Source organism: Cyprinodon tularosa, unplaced genomic scaffold (genome assembly GCF_016077235.1).
Source record: "Cyprinodon tularosa strain WSP-4 unplaced genomic scaffold, ASM1607723v1 ctg417, whole genome shotgun sequence".
NCBI classification, from domain to species: Eukaryota; Metazoa; Chordata; class Actinopteri; order Cyprinodontiformes; family Cyprinodontidae; genus Cyprinodon; species Cyprinodon tularosa.
In genome coordinates, this window is record NW_024039138.1 from 710,905 (window position 1) to 717,493 (window position 6,589).

General features: G+C 36.3%; 1 long non-coding RNA gene across 1 annotated transcript; it reads left to right on the forward strand.

Annotated features, from left to right (window-relative positions):
- Positions 1 to 5,852: 5,852 nt before the first annotated feature.
- Positions 5,853 to 6,385, forward strand: LOC119792345. Its single transcript, XR_005281979.1, has 2 exons — positions 5,853 to 5,991; positions 6,280 to 6,385. It is a non-coding gene; the product is annotated as an uncharacterized LOC119792345 (long non-coding RNA).
- The last annotated feature ends 204 nt before the right edge of the window (positions 6,386 to 6,589 follow it).

A 6,589-nucleotide genomic window follows, 5' to 3' on the forward strand; every position in this document is an offset into this window, starting at 1 on the left:
GTGGTTCTCTTTGTCTCTTTGTCCATTCTGCTTCTGAAAAAACTCACCACTACAAGTATTTTTAATGGCAGATGTACGAAATCATAAAGACAGATCTTCTATAAATTAGTACTGGGATTTGTCTGATCATGATGTATGCTGCTTTTAGTGTTAGCAGACAACAAAATTTGTAAAACTGCAGCTTTAAGAATACATTGCAAGACATACAAACAGACAGTGGAATCCTTTATAAGAATTAAAGAACTTGCATCATTTGTAACAAAAAAATTTTCTCAATGAAAACTGAGCAGAATAAATCCTTTATTATCCCTCAATGGGGGAATTCAGTTGGCACAGGCATTGGATCATATATAAGGGGTCAAATCTCTGTCATGATTAACATCTAATGAGCCCTTCAGTCAGTGTGGAGAAAAATGTGAGTTTTTGAGGGCAAATGGATGATAAAGCTGTTTAATTCATGTTTTTATGAAGTTTGAGAATTATTTCAACTAATTTGCAACTACTTTGCAAATTATCAATTAAGTAAAAAAAACTTTTAGATAACAGACCACTAACACCTCGTATTGTTGCTGAGCATCCAATGACCTTTGACAGTCTTTTAGGTGATGCAAATGTGGCTTTTCTTCCATTTGTGGCTTTGGTGTCCTCGCTGTTTGAGTCATTTGTCCACACTGTTCATTAGAAATCTCACCAATATATATCAGTTAAAGAGCAGGTGTACTCAGTTATAAAGATGTAACTTTAGCAAATTTGTGTTTGCATTTTCTCTAATTATAAAGTATGCAGCTATTGATGTTTATAAACTACAAAATTTGTGAAACTACAGGTGTAAAAATATTAAAGCATTATAAACAGGCTCTTTACTCCTTTATAAGAACATTGGAAGTAACTTGGCTGATAATATTTATATTCAAAAGACCGTCTAATATAGAAACATACTTTATTATCCCTCGGTGAGGAAATTCAGGTGAGCCATTAAGAAATGAAAGGCAACAGTAAGCATGCAGATTCATGCATTGGCAAAAAACAAAACAAACAAACAAGCAAACAAAAAGCACAAAATGGAAAAAAGTGCATATTATGTCAATTTTAAAACAAGAGAAATTGATTGCAGAGGTGATTTAATCACAGTTGGTAGCAATGATGTTATAAAAAGCAAAAACAAACAAACAAACAAAAAAATATGACTATTTAAGTGACCCATAAGTTTTCTTTTTAAATGTGGGTTGGAGCTTCCTTTTCTCGCTTCTATTCACACTCTGTGGGAGAACAATTTAGCACCTTCTGTTTGTGGCTAACGTTGCACAGTTTTATGATTCAGTAAAGATATTTAGCTCCAGTCTTTCTGCATCTAGAAATTTGTCCTCTAAAGGTAATAGAAGCTTTGAAGAGGCCCACCTTGGGACATTTCTGATTGCTGTCATCGCTTTAAAAATACATCCTCTTCTTTTGACTCCTGATCATTTGGGGAAGGTGCTTCACTCACGTCGATTTGACTTTTGTGAGAACAAGGTTTCATTTGACCTTATGTTTGCTTTTTGTGATGACTTTACTGATGCTTCAGATTATCATGGAAAAAAAAACTTTATTACAGGAAGTGAAACTTTTCAAAGCAACCATATTTTGATATATTTTATTTTCCATGACATCAGCTGTATCTTAAACAAGGAAACAAATTTGTATAGTTTTTGTTATTTTGTTGGCTTTGTAAAACAATTGCATGAACCAAATATGTATTTGTCACTGAATAAAATTTCCGTGATAAACATTCTGCTTTATAAAGATCTGTGTTGTGCTTATTTGATCATGACTCAATGACAATAATGATCATGACAATAAATGCTTTCTTCAAACTCTGTGTTGGGTGATAATGCAATGATTGTAACTATCCAGTACTGTGATTCGTACAAGGATGTGACATATCTGGCAAAGATGTAAGCAATCCCCTCATTGAAGAGTTTCAATGCTCATATGTTACCCTAGGTTATCTTGTCGGGGGTAAAACGCCCCTCACACGGTCTCCAAAGACAAACAGTCTCTGGATGACTGATCAACTAAAGAGTGGTTCAGATGCCCTTTAAGATGCTGATCAGTGGTATAGTCACAGGCATTGTTAGCATCCTTGATGGGGGGCTGGACAGTGCCCCTTCCACTCATTCCATCATTCTAATGTGGGATTTAAATGTTCCTTTTGGAAATGACTGGGATATGGTGGGGAGGAAGGGGCCTACAGCTCTGAACTCGAGTTGTGTTTCTTTATTGGACCTCGGTGCAAGTGATTTAGACATGCTGGAAGAAGTTGGACAGAAGCTGGACAGACTCAGCAGGCCCAAAGTGAGTCGTTAGGCTTTGTAGGGACTATCTGGTGGAGCCCTTGGTCGAGGAAGTATCCAACTCCCATCTCTTGGAAAACTGTCAGATTCCAGGGGAAGCTGTGGATATTTAGCCTCACTGAGCCTTATTCTCTGACAACCGCTGTGACCATAAGGTCTGCAGAGCCTCTCGTTGTAACAACCCCCAAACACAGTAGCAGACAACATCAAGCTGAAGAAGGAGTCTCAGTCAGTGAGCAGGTACCGTTAAGGCTGAGCATGTTTTTTCCTGGGAGATTATAAAGGCAAATACCAAGAGTCTGAGAGGAGTTTGGAGAAGCCATGGAGAAAGACTATCATTTGGCCTCAAAATGATTCTGGCGAACCGTCCAGCACCTCCAGAGGTCCTGTGCTATGACAGTTTTCACTATAACAAGGAGCTGCTGACCTTAACTGAGGACACTGTTGAAGTTTGTAAGGAATACTTTCAGATCAGGTGCTCAGAGTCTGACTTGTTCCTCACCCAGGCTGAAGCCACTGAGGCGCTCAAAAACTCCACAGTGCAAGGGCTTCAGGGGTGAATGAGTTCCACTCTGGGTACCTTAGGTCTTTGGATGTTGTGGTTAACATTTCTTTTAAACATTGTGATCTGATCTTTGTGTAGAGTTACGTAAGTAGTTTTAAGTAATTAGTTTCTTATTTTTCCTGCACGTTTGGTAACCATTTCTGGTTTGATTATTGGAGGATGTACATACATTTCCAGTAGAGTTGTGATCACAGGTTAGAAAACCTGTTCCAAACACTCCATGCAGAAATGTCCTAGGCAGTGACTACCCCAGGCATGAAATTCAAATCAGTGGCATAGGAATGAAGAAGATGGGTATTAGTCCGTATTTCAGAACCATGGACAGCTCCAAAACTTAGAAAACTGACAAACAGATGAAAACTGGGCTTGATTTTCTTTTAAAGCTTTTGCCATGTGTTCTGTCCAACCCAGTCAAGTCATTGATAGGGATGATGGGTCTACTGGCCTTTATCTTTCACATTGGGTTCCTTCCATTTCCCTGAAAGGGTTAAGGTTAGGCTTGTTTAAATAGAAAATAGGATTATTGGTCGCAATCACACAACCTTCAGCTTTATGATCACTAAGTGAATAACCTGAGCTATCATACAAAACAACTTCTACTACAATAACTGTTAAATCTTTTAGTCATGATCTCTGAACTGCCAGCCTCATAAAATGGAAATTTCCTCTGAAGTTTATATTGAACCAAATTTTTAATTGATGGGAGATTAAGCAAAACTAATAAATGGCCAGAAACTTCTAGAAAATATATACTTGACCCATTGTAAATCTGAGCATATAAACCATGAAGAAAAAGATTTGTTATGTAACAGGTCATATATATCAAAATTTGGCCAACATTTCTATTGCAACTCAGTGTTTTTTTTTTATTATACTTTTTTCTCACAGATCTAACCTTAAGGTTAGGTGTGGAAATGTTTTGTTGTTTGTAATTTACTTAAAAACTAATATTTGAGTGGGAAACAAATTACCTTAAGTATTAAAGCAGAAGAAGTATTAACTTAGCATTTTCTTTGCTTTAGTATTTATTTGGTTGCTTATCTTCATATTAATTCATAATTGAAGTCAATAAGCTATTTGATACTCCTAACATAAGAGGAAAATTCAACTGTAACAGAGATTTATATTTCTCTTTATATGTGTTTTAAGAGATTTGGTTAAACCACTGAATGCATCTTTGTGGAAGTAGCTTTGCTACCTCAAGTGGACAGATTTCCATCTATTATCTTACGCACTTGTCCCAATTGGGGTTGCGAGGGGTGCTGGTGCCTATCTCCAGCTGTCAATGGGCGAGAGGCGGGGTACACCGTGGACAGGTTGCCAGTCCATCGCAGGGCAACACAGAGACAAACAAGACATACAACCATTAACACAAACTCACACACAAGGAGAATCTAGGGAAGCCAATTAACCTAACAGTCATGTTTTTGGACTGTGGGAGGTAGCCGGAGTACCACGCATACTGACCACGCATACCCACGCATACTCAGGGATAACATACAAACTCCATGCAGGAAGACCACGGGCCGGGAATTTAACCCAGAACCTTCTTGCTGCAAGGCAGCAGTGCTACCCACTGCGTCACTGAGCAGCCCAGATTTATGGATGCAGAAAGTAACTGAGTTGGTAGCCAAAAAAGATAAACAAAAGTAAGGTTCATCAAACTCATTTCAAACAAATGAAGGGCATTATTAGAAAAAAATCATTACAAACAAAGTGCCTTGAGATGACGTGTTGTGAATTGGCGCTATATAAATAAACTGAATTGAATTGAACTGTTTTAAAAATGTTTTTATGAAGTTTGAGAATAAGTTAAAAACTACTTTGCAACTACTTTGACATCAATCAGGTCAAATTACCTGTATTCAGATGACAGACCACTAACACCTCTTAATGGTGCAGAGCATCCAATGACCTTTGATAGTCTTTTAGGTCATGCAAATGTAGCTTTTCTTCCATTTGTGGCTTTGGTGTCCTCTCTGTTTGAGTCATTTGTCCACACTGCTAATGAGAAACCTCACCAATATATATCAGTTTAAGAGCAGGTGTACTCAATCATAAAGATGCAACTTTAATAAATTTGTGTTTGCATTTTGTATTAATTACAAAGTTTTCAGCTATTGGCTCTTTCACTGGAAAAAATCCAAATCTAGATAAGTCATTTTTCTTAAAATAAGTGCATTTGTTCTTGGATTGAAGAGGTAAAATAGACATCTTGCCAATGGAACAAGACAGTTTACACTAATAATACGAAAACACAATTGCATGGTCTTATTTCAAGTGCATATTATCTAATAATCTTATTTTAAGAGTAAAAACACTTATTCCATTGGCAAACTATCTCATTTACCTACTCAAATTAAGGGTAAATACACTTAATTTAAGAAATTTTTAGTTATTTCTAGATTTCAACATTTTTCTAGTGTTACTCCTTTATAAGAATAGTGGAAGTCATTTGGCTGATAATATTTATATTCAAAAGATTCTAGAATAGGAACAAGTTTATTACCCCTCAGTGAGGAACTTCAGGTGAGCCATCAAGAAGCGAAAGGCAAAAGTAAGCATGCAGATTCATGCATTGGCCGAAAACCCCCCCAGAAAAAATGTATATAGGATGTCAAATTTAAAAACAGGAGAAATAGATCACAGAAGTAATTTAATCACAGTTGGAAGCAGTGATGGTTATATAAAAGCAAAAAAAAAAAAAAAAAAAAAAAAAACAACAACTATTTAAACTACCTAAAAGTTTTCTTTTTAAATGTGGTTTGGAATTTCCTTTTCTCACTTCTGTTCTCACTATGTGTGGGAACAATTTTAGCAGCTTTTGTTTGTGGCTACCCATGCTTGTTTCAGGTTTACTATCTCAGAACATTGGTCAGTTTTTTTTTTTTTTTTTGATTCAGTAAAAATATTTTAGCTCCAGTCGTTCTGCATCCAGAAACTCCTCCTCTAAAGGTAATATAAGCAGAGAAGAGGCCCACTTTGGGACATTTCTGATTGCTGTCGTCGCTTAAAAACCTTGCAGGCTGAACACCCTCTTCTTCTTTTGGCTCCTGATCATTTGGGGAAGGTGCTTCACTCAAGTTGATTCAGGTAAGGTAGTTTTTATGTATTAATCAGCGGGTGCTAAAATTAAATGAAAAAAAAATAAAGACGATTTGATATCATGGCACATTTGAGTTGTGTCCTCACACAAAGAGTCTTGGACAGTAGTGCTAAGAGCAAATTCAGACTGTATCATAACATTTTATGGGTTTCTATTACTGTCATTCAGGAATCATATATATATTGTAATTGTTTATACTTCTAGACATTAGATGCTCTAAAAGAAAAATGACACTTCTTCTTTATTCCTGATATGCTTTCTGAAACCTACTCTAGATACTCCAGCTCCAGGTGCAGATTTTCATCTTCTGAACATCCTATACTGGTGTTATCGCACAGCAGCACAACCAGTTTACTGTTTTTGTTGGAGAAAAGAAAAAAGGTAGGTGTACCGATCTTCAAATGTTTGCATTTGACTCATTTACTGCTGATGTCTTATAATTCAAATCAACATTTAGAAAGAGCAAGCAAGAGCTTATTTAGATATACTTAAACTAAGGTAAAATGTGGTTTAAAAGTTAAGCAGTGCTGCTTTAAATTATCAGTTTTACTTTCTGTAGCTTTTTTTTTTACATCATTAAATCAC